This window comes from Triticum dicoccoides, chromosome 2B (genome assembly GCF_002162155.2).
Source record: "Triticum dicoccoides isolate Atlit2015 ecotype Zavitan chromosome 2B, WEW_v2.0, whole genome shotgun sequence".
Lineage (NCBI taxonomy): Eukaryota > Viridiplantae > Streptophyta > Magnoliopsida > Poales > Poaceae > Triticum > Triticum dicoccoides.
Genome location: NC_041383.1, coordinates 586,781,927 through 586,797,437, shown reverse-complemented (window position 1 = coordinate 586,797,437; position 15,511 = coordinate 586,781,927).

Here is a 15,511-nt window from a genome sequence, read left to right as displayed (position 1 = left end):
ACGATGTATAACTTATCATGGAAGCTGCTCGTAAGAATAATTACTCCCTTGTTATGAGTTCATTTGGTATCCATGGTTTGATCATTTATGATTGTGGTTCTGACCATAATTTCTTCCTTTGATTCCATTTCCCACACAAGTTAAAACGCTTGTCTTCTATAGATCAATACACCCCACTTCAACCTTTAACTTGATATGCCTTTGAGTATTATCCACCTGGTATCTCGAGGATATCATGCCATTGCACTACATCTTATGAATTTGTGATGGAGTAATACCTTTCCCTGTCATAGTCACTCCACGAGTTTTGGGTTGTCGTCAACCAAGAACACCGAATAGTGGATCGAGTCCGCACTGTGATTTGACAACTCTTAGTAATCTTCATTGCTTACGAGTTTGCACTCGATCATGTCATTCCCAACGGATTGACTACATCATCATCGCCAGGCTGACTGCTTGACCATTCTACCTATATCCTTCATCCCCGGGACACAATCCTGATAGTGCTCTAAGCTTACATCAAACTTTCCGCATCATATTGTTTGTCTTGAGAGACAACTCTTAATTTTGAGATGGCATCTTTTCTATGGTTATAGCAACCTTTTACTTCATCATTCCCTTCATGTGATGTCGTCGCCAATCGATTGCATCTTCTTGAAACCTCTCGATAAATGTTTCATGATCATCATCAACATCCTGAGCTCTTCAAGGATATCGATCGAATTCTTGTTGAGAAATACCATCCTTGCCCCTCGATGATTGTGTTATCATCGGCAACATTCTTGTTTTCCCTTCAACACAAACTTGTTCGTGTTTTGTGTTGTACCTTGAGATCCTTGCTATCCAACTTATATTATGTTCTACCATGGAGTATTGCTATCTTTTCTGTCAAGAATGTCATGGGAAATTCACCACCCTTAAGAATTCTTGATACAAGTGATACTTATTAACATCACCATTCTTTCTCGGGTCCTCGTGTTGATTCCAACCGGGGTACCAACAAGTGAGCGGTGTTGTTTGGATTCTGCCCTGCTAGCAACCATATTGCTTTGGAGTTAATGGTCGGCCATTCATTCTTTGACTATTAATTATTGAATCACCATTCTGACATTGGTCGTGCAACCTAACCCATATTTCGGGCGCACCTTCAACCAATGCTTAATTGTGCATGTTTTCCTCGAGCATACATCATTTTACCATTTGATCTGACAAATGTTATCTCCTTGTTCACATAATTGTGGGAAGCCATCCGTTTGGAGTTCTCGATGAATTGTCGCTGAGCCCATGAGCCACCTTCTCATCCCCTCCTTGGTTTAATGATGAACTATTGTTTCAAGAACCCGCTCCCATAGTTCATTTCCTGAGAATCTTGAAATGTCATTTCATCTATTTGTGTTGCATCTTTTCTTCTCGGACATCCTGAGTCTGAGGTATCATGACACCAATCGGATCTGAATCTCGGTCAGATATGATGGTTGGGACAACTTTCCAAGAGTTATGATGTTGGTCCTTTGATGACCCGGTAACATGATGTTATGCCTAGCACCCCCCCCCCCCCTGGGTGGAGGACCTAGTGTTATAGTTTCCTTTGTAACAAGGTTAATCATTTTTCCATGAGGAAACTGAATGCCTGTTTAATGAGTTTATCCTGATGGATCCTTTGTGTATCCAAAATCCGATTTTTGCTTGAAGACCATGTCAATGCTATCTCGAAGCATGTCTGTGGTACTTCGATTTTCAACAAGAACATTTAAAGCCCAATGCTAAATGCTTCTTGATCAATTATCCAAACACCGTTGTATGGGTAATGTCATGAAAATTTCTCTTCCCTTTCCTAAAGGGGTTTTCTACGTTATATCCCGTCATGAATATCATGCGTTGCTTGCCCTTGGGAAGGATATACCCCCCTGATATATGTGTTTAAACACATTTTCCTTTCCATTGTTCTGTTTAATCTGATGATCTTATTTTCCTTTCCATTGGTTGGTTTAACCTTTCTTGAGGTCTATATAATCTAAGCAGTATTATTCTCCTGCTTATGTAAACACCTCGGTGTACAACTCTATTAGTAAGACCCTATTACTATTGTTGATGACATTCCGATAACCACCGATGGACGAGAACCTTGCCTATTGGTCCGCCTCGTTCAACGAGTAGCAAAATGATTCTCTTCGTCCCTCGCCCTTGGTATCGATGTTGTTGCCGACATAACTGACAGGCTACCCTCTGACATGCCTTGCTATTGTGACCGTGCAAGATGTCTGCCCCTTTCTACTTTCATACACATAGTGGGCCCATAACCCACATTTCCGCAAGATCGAAACCTGACTCCTCTTTACAACCCGGATTCTAATGTATCCTTTGCACCTGGCTTCGTATGTGATTCACGAGCTAAATTCTATACCATTATTCATCCTGGAATCAAACACTATGTTATTCTCGTTATTCAAACCCCCATTCCAGCTTCTGTCTAGTCATCGAATGATTGCCTACCCGTTTGAAACTTTGGTACCATCGTATATTGCACTCAACGAATTCACTGAAATACAACTCGTGGGGTACCTCGGGTATTTCCCATTGAGTTCACCGTCAGATGCCCAGCTTTGGGGAGATGCGTTCTTCCAGAATTTTTTTCCCCTTGGTCGCGTTCGTAGGACGATGGAGATCCCGAAGAAAGGATGATGACTTGATCATGGTGACTTGAAGCAGAGAAATGAAGACATCAAAGGAAGGGATCAACCTCTTCGAAAGGGCATCCAAGGCCGAGAAGATCCGTTAGAGTTTCGTAACTAGACCTTCCCCCCGTCTCTACCTCTTAAATCTCGGGACGAGATTTCTTGTAGTGGAGGAGAATTGTGACGCCCGCGTAATCAAGCTACAGTAACCCTCTGCTAATGATGCCACGTCACCTCGATTACTGTTGCGAATCTCGCGTTAGTTCGAAACCGGTTCGAATTCAAATTCAAATTCAAGCAAACAATAAATGTTTTGAAAAATTAAAACTAAAATGTTCGGGTTGTGCCAAATAACGCGTAGGTAACTATGGTGGAGGAACCACACTTTTATAAAATGTTTAAATAACTATAAAATAAATAAAACAGTAGCTTAAACAATTAAATAAAGGCCTTTTATAATTTATAAAATATTAAACTATTTTAATTAGGTGTGAACTTTTTGTGGCAGTGGTAAAACTAGCCACACTAATTTAGGGCTTATATATGTATTTTGTAAAACAAAATTAAATGAGCATAAAGATAAAACAGTAAAGCAAAATTACTAAAATGAAAAGAAAATAAGAAAACAAATAAAAGGAAAACAACCCCCCTACCGACTGGGCCTAGGCCCAGTTGGCCATGAGGCCGAGCGGCCTGCCGGCCCACCCCGGTGCCCGTAGCCTACTAACCCCCCCGACCGAACCCTAGCGGTCCCTCCCCTCGCCCCCACTCGCCCCCTTCACCCCCACGATCTGGATCGGGATCGCCCCGACCCGGCGCCAACCGCCGACGCCGGAGCCGCCTCGCCGGCCCTCGTCCTCGTCCTCGCACCCCGTCCCCTCTCCCCCTCGACGGTGCTCCTCGCCTCACCGACCGCGACTGTGCCAGGACGCCCCCGCGACGCCGCCCCACGCTCGGCTTCATCCTCGGGCCACCGTCGCTGCCTCGCCATTGCCGGAACCTCCCCGTCCTCCTCCTCGTCGGACCTCCCCGACCTCCGTCGAGCCCACTGCCATGGTTCCCTACTCCCCACAGTGAGGCATACTCCTTCTCCCCTGTCTCTGCCTTCACCGGCGCCTGCGCGGCCACGGCCACGCCCGCGTCGCCCCGTTCCTAGCCACGCTCGCCGCCTGCGCCCCGTGCGTGCCCGCACCCCGCGCCTCTCTCTCTCCCCGTCCCCTTGATCGTGCTCCGCTGTGCCCACTGCTAGCCGCCGCCCTCCGCCCCTTTGCGGCGAGGCCTTCGCCTGGACGCCGTCCCTCGCCGCAGGTTCCCGGCGCCCGCACGCGCGCCGGCCGCCCTGGTCGCGCACGGCGGCCTCGCCCACACACTAGCACCCCGCGGCGCCCCATGTCCGCCCTTCGGGCGCAAACACCCGGGCGCCCGATGCCCGTTTCGACCGATAGGCCCCTGGCCCTATGACATGTGGGGCCCAGCCCCCATAGAACGTTTTTGTTAAAAAAAGAGAATAATTTTAAAAACATATATATAATAAATAAATAATAAATAATAAAAATAAATAAATAAATAAATAAATAAATAACTTAATTAGTTATGTTTAATTAACCTAGTTAACTAACTAACCTAATTAACTCTGTTTAATTAAACTTGTTAATTAAACAGTCAATGACATGCGGGACCCACATGTCAGTTTGACCCCGTCAACTCTGTTGACTACTGACGTCAGCATGACATCATGCTGATGTCATTAATTCATTTTCGAATTAATTTAAATAATTAATAAAATACCAAAAATTAATAAAATCTTCAGAAAATCATATCTTTTAATCCGTAACTCGGATTAGAATACTTTCTACATGAAAGTTGCTCAGAACGACGAGACGAATCCGGGTGCGCAGCCCGTTTGTCAGCCACACATCCCTAGCATAGCAAACACGCAACTTTTCCCCTCCGGTTCATCTGTCCGAAAACGCGAAACACCGGGAATACTTTCCCGGATGTTTCCCCCTTTCGCCGGTATCACATAATACCGCGTTAGGACATACCTAGCACCGCGTACTGCCGCGTCTTGCTTTGTGTTGCATTTGATTGCTCTGTTATTTATTGTGTTCCCCCTCCGCTACTCCTTTCCGGTAGACTCCGAGACCGCTGCCGATGTCCGTGTGTTCGACTACATCGAAGATGACCCCCTCCTTGCCAGAGCAACCAGGCAAGCCCCCCCTTTGATCACCAGATATCGCCTACTCTTTTCTCTATACTGCTTGCATTAGAGTAGTGTAGCATGTTACTGCTTTCCGTTATTCCTATCCTGATGCATAGCCTGTCCTTGCTACTGCTGTTGTTACCATTACCTGCTATCCTACTGCTTAGTATAGGATGCTAGTGTTCCATCAGTGGCCCTACACTCTTGTCCGACTGCTATGCTATACTACTGGGCCGTGATCACTTCGGGAGGTGATCACGGGCATATACGATATACTTTGCACAGTTACATTACCTGTGATACTGTTCGGAGATGGGGGCTGAAGGGGCAGGTGGCTCCATCCCGGTAGAGGTGGGCCTGGGTTCCCGACGGCCCCCGACTGTTACTTTGTGGCGGAGCGGCAGGGCAGGTTGAGACCACCTAGGAGACAGGTGGGCCTGGCCCTGGTCGGCGTTCGCGGATATTTAACACGCTTAACGAGATCTTGGTATTTGATCTGAGTTGGCTACGAGCCTATACGCACTAACCATCTACGCGGGAGTAGTTATGGGTATCCCGGCATCGTGGTATCAGCTGAAGCCTTCTTGACGTCAGCGACTGAGTGGCGCGCGCCGGGTTGGACTGCGTTAACGCAACTTCCTTTGTAATGGAGGTTGCTAGGTCTGCTCACCGGCCGCGTACGCAACGTGCAGGTGTGCTAAGGGCGATGGGCCCAGACCCATGTGCGCTTAGGTTTAGACCGGCGTGTTGACCTCTCTGTTGTGCCTAGGTGGGGCTGCGACGTGTTGATCTTCCGCGGCCGGGCATGACCCAGGAAAGTGTGTCCGGCCAAATGGGATCAAGCGTGTTGGGTAAGTTGGTGCACCCCTGCATGGAAGTTAATCTATTCGAATAGCTGTGATCTTCGGTAACAGGACGACTTGGAGTTGTACCTTGACCTTATGACAACTAGAACCGGATACTTAATAAAACACACCCTTCCAAGTTCCACAGACAACCCGGTGATCGCTTTTCCACAGGGCGACGAGGGGAGGATCGTCGGGTAGGATTATGCTATGCGATGCTACTGGAGATGCTACTTGGAGATGCTACTTGGAGGACTTCAATCTACTCTCTTCTACATGCTGCAAGACGGAGGCTGCCAGAAGCGTAGTCTTCGACAGGATTAGCTATCCCCCTCTTATTCTGGCATTCTACAGTTCAGTCCACCGATATGGCCCTTTACACATATACCCATGCATATGTAGTGTAGCTCCTATCTTGCGAGTACTTTGGATGAGTACTCACGGTTGCTTTTCTCCCTCTTTTCCCCTTTCCCTTCTACCTGGTTGTCGCAACCAGATGCTGGAGCCCTGGAGCCAGACGCCACCGTCGACGACGACCCCTACTACACCGGAGGTGCCTACTACTACGCGCAGCCTGCTGACGACGACCAGGAGTAGTTAGGAGGATCCCAGGCAGGAGGCCTGCGCCTCTTTCGATCTGTATCCCAGGTTGTGTTAGCCATCTATGGCAACTTGTTTAACTTATGTCTGTACTCAGATATTGTTGCTTCCGCTGACTCGTCTATGATCGAGCACTTGTATTCGAGCCCTCGAGGCCCCTGGCTTGTATTATGATGCTTGTATGACTTATTTATGTTTTAGAGTTGTGTTGTGATATCTTCCCGTGAGTCCCTGATCTTGATCGTACACGTTTGCGTGCATGATTAGTGTACGATTGAATCGGGGGCGTCACACGAGTGCCATGATTTCAGATCTGAACCTATTATGTTTTCATGAATATATGTGAGTTCTTGATCCTATCTTGCAAGTCTATAGTCACCTATTATGTTTTATGATCCAACAACCCCGAAGTGACAATAATAGGGATACTTCTCGGTGATGACCATAGTTTGAGGAGTTCATGTATTCACTATGTGCTAATGCTTTGTTCCGGTTCTCTATTAAAAGGAGGCCTTAATATCCCTTAGTTTCCACTAGGACCCCGCTGCCACGGGAGGGTAGGACAAAAGATGTCATGCAAGTTCTTTTCCATACGCATGTATGACTATATTCGGAATACATGCCTATATTACATTGATGAACTGGAGCTAGTTCTGTGTCACCCTATGTTATAGCTATTACACGAGGAATCGCATCCGACATAATTATCCATCACTGATCCAATGCCTACGAGCTTTTCACATATTGTGCTTTGCTTATTTACTTTTCCGTTGCTACTGTTACAATTACTACAAAACTGCTATCTTTACTTTTTGCCACTTTTACCATTACTATCATACTACTTTGCTACTAAATACTTTGCTGCAGATACTAAGTTATCCAGGTGTGGTTGAATTGACAACTCAACTGCTAATACTTAAGAATATTCTTTGGCTCCCCTTGTGTCGAATCAATAAATTCGGGTTGAATACTCTACCCTCGAAAGCTGTTGCGATCCCCTACACTTGTGGGTTATCAAAGCCAAAGAAAAAAAAGAAAAAAAGGAGAAAAGAAGAAAATGAGAGAGAAAGATAGAAGGGACAATGTTACTATCCTTTTTCCACACTTCTACTTCAAAGTAGCACCATGATCTTCATTATAGAGAGTTTCCTATTTTTTCACTTTCATATACTGGTGGGAATTTTTCATTATAGAACTTGGCTTGTATATTCCAACGATGGGCTTCCTCAAATCGCCCTAGGTCTTCATGAGCAAGCAAGTTGGATGCACACCCACTTAGTTTCTTTTTGAGCTTTCATACACTTATAGCTCTAGTGCATCCATTGTGTGGCAATCCCTACTCACTCACATTGATATCTATTGATGGGTATCTCTATAGCCCATTGATACGCCTAGTTGATGTGAGACTATCTCCCTCTTTTTGTCTTCTCCACAACCACCATATTCTCTTCCACCATAGTGCTATGTCCATGGCTCACGCTCATGTATTGCGTGAAAGTTGGATAAGTTTAAGAATACTAAAGTATGAAACAATTGCTTGGCTGAAACCGGGGTTGTGCATGATTTGAATATTTTGTGTAATAAAGATGGAGCATAGCCACACTATATGATTTTGTAGGGATAAGCTTTCTTTGGCCATGTTATTTTGAGAAGACATAATTGCCTTGTTAGTATGCTTGAAGTATTATCATTTTTATGTCAATATTAAACTTTTATTTTGAATCTTATGGATCTGAATATTCTTGCCACAATAGAGAAGATTACATTGATAAATATGTTAGTAGCATTCCACATAAAAAATTCTGTTTTTATCATTTACCTACTCGAGGACGAGCAGGAATTAAGCTTGGGATGCTTGATATGTCTCCAACGTATCTATAATTTTTTATTGTTCCATGCTATTATATTATCCATCTTGGATGTTTTATATGCATTTATATGCTATTTTATATGATTTTAGGGACTAACCTATTAACCTAGAGCCTAGTGCCAGTTTCTGTTTTTTCCTTTTTTTGAGTAACGTAGAAAAGGAATATCAAACAGAGTCCAATTGACCTGAAATTTTACAAAGATTGTTTTTGGACCAGAAGAAGCCCACGGAGCATCGGAGATGGACCAAAAGAGCCCCGAGGCCACCACGAGGGTGGAGGGCGCGCCCTACACTACTAGGGAAAAGCCTAGCAGTAGTGCGGGTTTTAGGCCTATCAGTAGCGCGGGCAGGAGCGCTACTGATGAGGCGCTACAGCTAATGCTTAGCAATAGCGCGCCTGGATCCACGCTACTGCTAAATTGACTTAGTAGTAGCGCTTCTTCAGGACCGCGCTACTGGTAATTAGTAGTGGCGCTTCTACTTTCCCGCGCTACTACTACTATTTAGTATTTTATTTCTTCTTTATTTCATGTTGTATTCATACACCTTTACACAAGTTTTCATACAACAGGAATTTAGAGATTGTTTTTACATCATAATGAGTTATTACATCACGGGGTGAAAGAACCGTGGACTAGTTTCAAGTGGATGTCCATCCACTTGAAACTAATCCGCGGTTCTTTGACCCAATGATATAATAATATCATCATCATCATCATATCATTAACAACTTATCATCATAATACATCATGGTCATATAACACCTCCTCAAGATCATCGTTTTCATCAATGACATCACATAGCAAATTGGTCACTAGTCATAATCACAAGTACTCCTCATTATCAACTCTAACACATTACCACATAATAAACATATTGTACCTCATAGGACCTAGTACATTCGATTAAGACCTACTACATTTTCTAAGGTAAAATAGCAAAAAACAAGATAGCCCCTGACTCTCCATTATGGAGAATGGAGATTAGCCTGTATCCAATTCTTGCCTTTCACTAAATGTTACTTCCAAGAACCTCCTTGCGAATGTCCATACATTTCTTCCATTCATTGATGATCATGTGTTCACCGGTTTTAGAAATCCGATATGCACAGGTGAGCTCCCTAGATTTACCTGGCATTATGTACAGAACTGAGAGGCGACCATTCAGAGACAACAGATGAGGCACACAATCCATCGGGAGTTTCTGTTGAAAAACATAACAATATCTTCGTAGTTAGCAATGATGTACTAGTTTTAGAAGTATGCAAAAGATGAACGGATGTCGTAATAAAATCTTACCAGAGTATCTCCAGAGAAGTTACCGTGGTTCAACACATGCATTAGTGGCATGTATTCACCATAATTTGGAGGAGTTCGATAATAGTTATTGTAATTCTCAAGAAGAGTACAAAATACGATCAGATGATTTTTCTCCTTATACGCTAATTCGGTGCCATCGGTGTAGTGGGTTTTATCTACCATCTTCCGCACAGTCTTTGAAGAATCAAAATAAGCTGTCAATGGAAATAAGCTATCAACAATTTTGAAATAAACAATATAAATTAGTTAATAACTACGTTTGAGAAACTCACATAGCGGTACAATCGGAAGCGTATCAACAAGGACCCAAATGTCCATATTGTCTTGCTCGATGTCAGGATCACCAAGATCCATGGTTGCAAAGTGCTTCCCAATTTTGGCAACCAAAATGGATTACGCTCTAAGCATTGCACAGATTTACTTCAAAATCCATATCATGATGGGTCCTTAGGTGTATTTTCCTTGTTTCAAAATTTTGATGGTCTTCAAAACCCATCCTCTCCAAGACATAGCGTCTTGCATGGCATGAGATAAGCTAGTCGAATTGTAAAATATGAAAATTAGACGTTGAAATAGTTGACTTCATGCTTAATTACGAAAAAAACACTTGTCGTTGTTGCGTACCGTTTCACAATCGAAGGTCTCCTCGAGCTTAATGCTGAAGCGCCGATCTTCGTCCAGCTGAACGAACCTGCCGCACATACCTCGATCGTCGTGGCACTAGCTACACTCCCCTGGGAGACTGTCGTCGTCCGAGTACGCCATTTCCTATGTTTATAATTCAAAAATTAAACTTGTACATATTCTAGCACAAGTCATGCCAGAATTCACGAAAAAATCCGGCATGACCTTTGCTAAAAAGGACATATCGAGCACCTGAAATTTGCCGAAATGGAAATTAATCAACACTCCGGCAAAACATAGGCCACTCGGAGATGTAAACTGAACATGAACGGCCACTTGGGCAACCACATATCCTATTTGAGCAACAACACAAGATATACAAGGATATTTGGCTGGTCTCACCTCGATGTCGGAGGGGGTCGGTGACTGGGACGACGGCGGGGATGTCGGAGGGGGTCGGTGACGGGGACAACGGCGGGGATGTCGGAGGGGGTCGGTGACGGGGACGATGGTGGTCACCTGAGAAACCATATAAGTTATCACTAATACATCCCGAATAATTGCTTAAACTAAAAAATAACAACAAATATGACATGTTCAACTAGTTTTATTAATTCAACTAGTTCTTACTAAATATAAACTTACTATAAATAGAAAAAAACTAGTTCTTTCTAAAAATAAAGTAGTTCAACTAGTTATATTAATTTACTTAGTAAACTAGTTCAACTACAACTAAAAATCTAGTACTAACTAAGCAACATCTAGTTAACTAGTACCATCACTACTAGTAATTAACATCTACTACTAATAAAAATCTAGTACTAACTAAGCAACATCTAGTACTAGATATGAACCCTAAATTAACATCTACAACTACTAAATCTAGTACTAACTAGTGGCAGGGGGTGGGGGCGACGGAGAGGTAGCTAGGGGCGGCGAGGTCGAGGGCGGTGGGAGGAGGGCTGCCGGCGGAGGAGGGAGGAGGGGCGGACGCAAGCGGAGGGAGGAGGGCGGCGGCGGAGGAGGGAGGGGCAGCCGCAGGCGGAGGGAGGATGTGCGAGGAGGAGGGAGGAGGGACGGAAGGAGGGGAGTACCTCGGCGGCGGCGACGCACGACGACGGTTATCGGCACGGGGGGTGAGAGTGAGAGTGTGAGTGAGGGCCGGTCGTGCGCGTGGGGATAAGGTAGGGTAGTTGTAGCGCGTTTGCCAAAACGCGCTACAGCTAATCTGAATAGCAGTACCGCTTTGCACATAAACAGCTACTGCTAAGTGTAACTATACAAAAAGTACGTCAATGCAAAAATACATTGGCCATCAATGATCTTTTTGTGTACAATCTGAATTGTCAATATGAGTCCTATCCGGTAGGAACCGGAGAGGACTCATATTGCGGCCACAAAATTTACACATAGAGTTCAGTGAAGACCAACTGGTTGTGGTAGTTTCAGAAATAACATATTTAAGGTGGTAAACACCCTGTTCACGGAGCGAGGTGGGACTAAACTTGTGGGCTGATCTTAGCAGTAGCGGTTTTCCTATAAGCGCGCTGCTGCTAACTTCTATAGCAGTAGCGCAGTTCAGTATAGTGCGCTACTGCTTTAACTAGCGGGGGGCGAGGTCATGGCAATTATAGCAGTAGCACGGTTTGTGGTGGACGCGCTACTACTATTTTCCTGTCAGCAGCGCGTTTCTCTAACACGCGATGCTGCTAAGTAGCAGCAGCGTGGTATTTTGTGGAGCGCTGCTGGTAAGATTCTGTGTATAGGCTTTTCCCTAGTAGTGCTACCCCCTGGGCGCGCCCCCCTACCTCGTGGTTGCCTCATAGACCCTCTGACTTGTTCCTGACGCCAACACCTCTTATATATCCCCAAACTTCCAGAACAGAACCTAGATCGGGAGTTCCGCTTCCGCAAGCCTCTGTAACCACCAAAAACCAATCGGGACCCTGTTCCGGCACCCTGCCAGAGGGGGAATCCATCACTGGTGGCCATCTTCATCATCCCGGCACTCTCCATGACGAGGATGGAGTAGTTTACCCTCGGGGCTAAGGGTATGTACCGGTAGCTATGTGTTTGATCTCTCTCTCTCTCTCTCTCTCTCTCTCTCTCTCTCTCTCTCGTGTTCTTCATTTGGCACTATCTTGATGTACCGCGAGCTTTGCTACTATAGTTGGATCTTATGATGTTTCTCCCCCTCTACCTTCTTGTAATGGATTGAGTTTTCCTTTTGAAGTTATCTTATCGGATTGAGTCTTTAAGGATTTGAGAACACTTGATGTATGTCTTGCATGTGCTTATCTATGGTGACAATGGGATATTCAAGTGATCCACTTGATGTATGTTTTGGTGATCAACTTGCGGGTTCTGTTACCTTGAGAACTTATTCATAGGGGTTGGCACACGATTTTGTCTTGACTCTCCGGTAGAAACTTTGCGGCACTCTTTCAAGTTCTTTGTGTTGGTTTGAATAGATGAATCTGAGATTGTGTGATGCATATCGTATAATCAAACTCGCGGATACTTGAGGTGACATTGGAGTATCTAGATGTCATTTGGGTTTTGGTTGATATGTGTCTTAAGGTGTTATTTTACTACGAACTCTAGGGTTGTTTGTGACACTTATAGGAATAGCCCAATGGATTGATCGGAAGAATAACTTTGAGGTGGTTTCGTACCCTACAATAATATTTTCGTTTGTTCTCCGCTATTAGTGACTTTGGAGTGACTCTTTGTTGCATGTTGAGGGATTGTTATATGATCCAATTATGTTATCATTGTTGAGAGAACTTGCACCGGTGAAAGTATGAACCCTAGGCCTTGTTTCCAAGCATTGCAATACTGTTTTTTCTCACATTTATTACTATTTACCTTGTTGTTTTTATTTATTCAGATTATAAAAATATATTTCTACCATCCATATTACGCTTGTATCACCCTCACTCCGCCGAACTAGTGCACCTATACAATTTACCATTGTATTCGGTGTGTTGGAGACACAAGAGACTCTTTGTTATTTGGTTGCAGGGTTGTTTGAGAGAGACCATCTTCAACCTACGCCTCCCACAGATTGGTAAACCTTAGCTCACCCACTTGAGGGAAATTTGCTAATGTCCTACAAAACTCTGCACTTGGAGGCCCAACAACATCTACAAGGATAAAGTTGTGTAGTAGACATCACCCGCCCCCTACCTTGTCGTTGCCTCATGGACCCCCCCTGACTTGTTCCCGACGCCAAAAATTCCTATAAATATAGAAACCCCCAGAAGTAAACCTAGATCGCGAGTTCCACAGACGCAACTATCTGTAGCCCGAAAAACCAATCAGGAGCCCGTTCCGGCACCCTACCGGAGGGGGAAACCATCACCGGTGGCCATCTTCATCATCCTGGCGCTCTCCATGACAAGGAGGGAGTAATTCACCCTCGGGGCTGAGGGTATGTACCAGTAGCTATGTGTTTGATCTCTCTCTCTCCCTCTCGTATTCTTGATTTGGCACGATCTTGATGTACCTCGAGCTTTGCTATTATAGTTGGATCATATGGTGTTTTCCCCTCTCTATCTTCTTGTGATGAATTGAGTTTCTATCTTTGAGGTTTCACTATTATCGGATTAAATACTTTTATGGATTTGAGAACACTTGATGTATGTCTTGCGTGGGATACCCATGGTGACAATGAGTTGTTCTATTGATTCACTTGATATATGTTTTGGCACTCAACTCGTGGACTCCCGAGGTGACATTGGGGTAATCTATGCATAGGGGTTGATGCACGTTTTCGTCTTTGTTTCTCCCGTAGAAATCTTGGGGCATTCTTTGAAGTTCTTTGTGTTGGATTGAATATTATGAATCTGAAGTTGTTTGATGCATATCGTATAATTGACCCACGGATACTTGTGGTGACATTGGAGTATCTAGGTGACATTAGGGTTGATTGATGTGTGTCATATGGTGTTATTTTACTATGAACTCTAGGGTTGTTTGTGACACTCATAGGAATAGCTCAATGGATTGATCGGAAAGAATAACTTTGAGATGGTTTCGTATGAGCAATTTCATCTTATGTTCCCGCAGTAGGAACTTTGGAGTGACTTTTGTCGCACATTGAGTAACTGTTATATGATCCAATTATGTTATCATTGTTGAGAGAATTTGCACTAGTGAAAGTATGAACCCTAGGCCTTGTTTCCAAGCAGTGCAATACCATTTTCGCTCATTTTATCGCTTGTTACCTTGCTGTTTTTATATTTTCAGATTATAAAAACCTATATCTACTATCCTATTACACTTGTATCACCATCTCTTTGTCCAACTAGTGCACCTATACAATTTACCATTGTATTGGGTGTGTTGGGGATACAAGAGACTCTTTGTTATTTAGTTGTACGGTTGTTTGGGAGAGACCATCTTCATCCTATGCCTCCCACAGATTGATAAATCTTAGGTCATCCACTTGAGGGAAATTTGCTACTGTGCTACAGAACTCTATGCTTGGAGGCCCAACACGAGTCGACAAGAAGAAGGTTGCGTAGTAGACATCAGTCCACCACGCCGTCGCCGAAAGGAGATCGTGGCGGTCAGTACAAGATCTCAACACGACAGTGCACATCGAAGAAACCATTCGCGAGGCAAACAAGCCGCCGAAGAGGCCGTCATTGCGTCCGGCATCAAACTTTCCGCGGCTACGTCCTATGCGGAAGACAGTATCCGCCAGACAAGGGCCGAATGTAGGGCAACGAATGAAGCATTGATGGCCGACGAGGAGGACATCAACTGGCATGATGACAGTGACAACAAGGAGGACGGCAACGACAACAATGAACAAGTTCAAGTAGTTACGTTAGGTTTTAGAATATGCATGTTAATTATGTATGAACTTTAGCATATATTATAATGATACTAAGTGTTATCCTTATGTTTTATGAAGTTGTCCACTGAATCCTCTCATGTCCAGTCCAGTTTCAATCTAAATCGTGACAAGCACTACCATTTCATCCAGTTCAGGTGGTGACCACGACACCTAGATGTTATCCGGGGCGGTCACCACGACAAAGGCATCAATTCCTTGGCTCGAATCCATGGGCTCAATTTTTTCTTTCTGCTAATGGGTTATTTTTGTACCTGTCAAGTGGCCCCACACAGCTGAGGTGACAAGTGTTATTGCAAATATATATATTGTGTTTTGGCCACACACAAATAATTTTAATGTAAGCAAATGAGATCTCAAAAAATCTGAAGGTTTCAAATTATTTTTTGTGACACTCAAACATGTCGCAAATGGACATGCATAAATGATGGCCGAATATGTCACCAAAAATCAGCCTGGAACATCGCCAAAGTTGCCAAGGGCGCTGCCCCGGGGGAGGGGGGGTCATGAT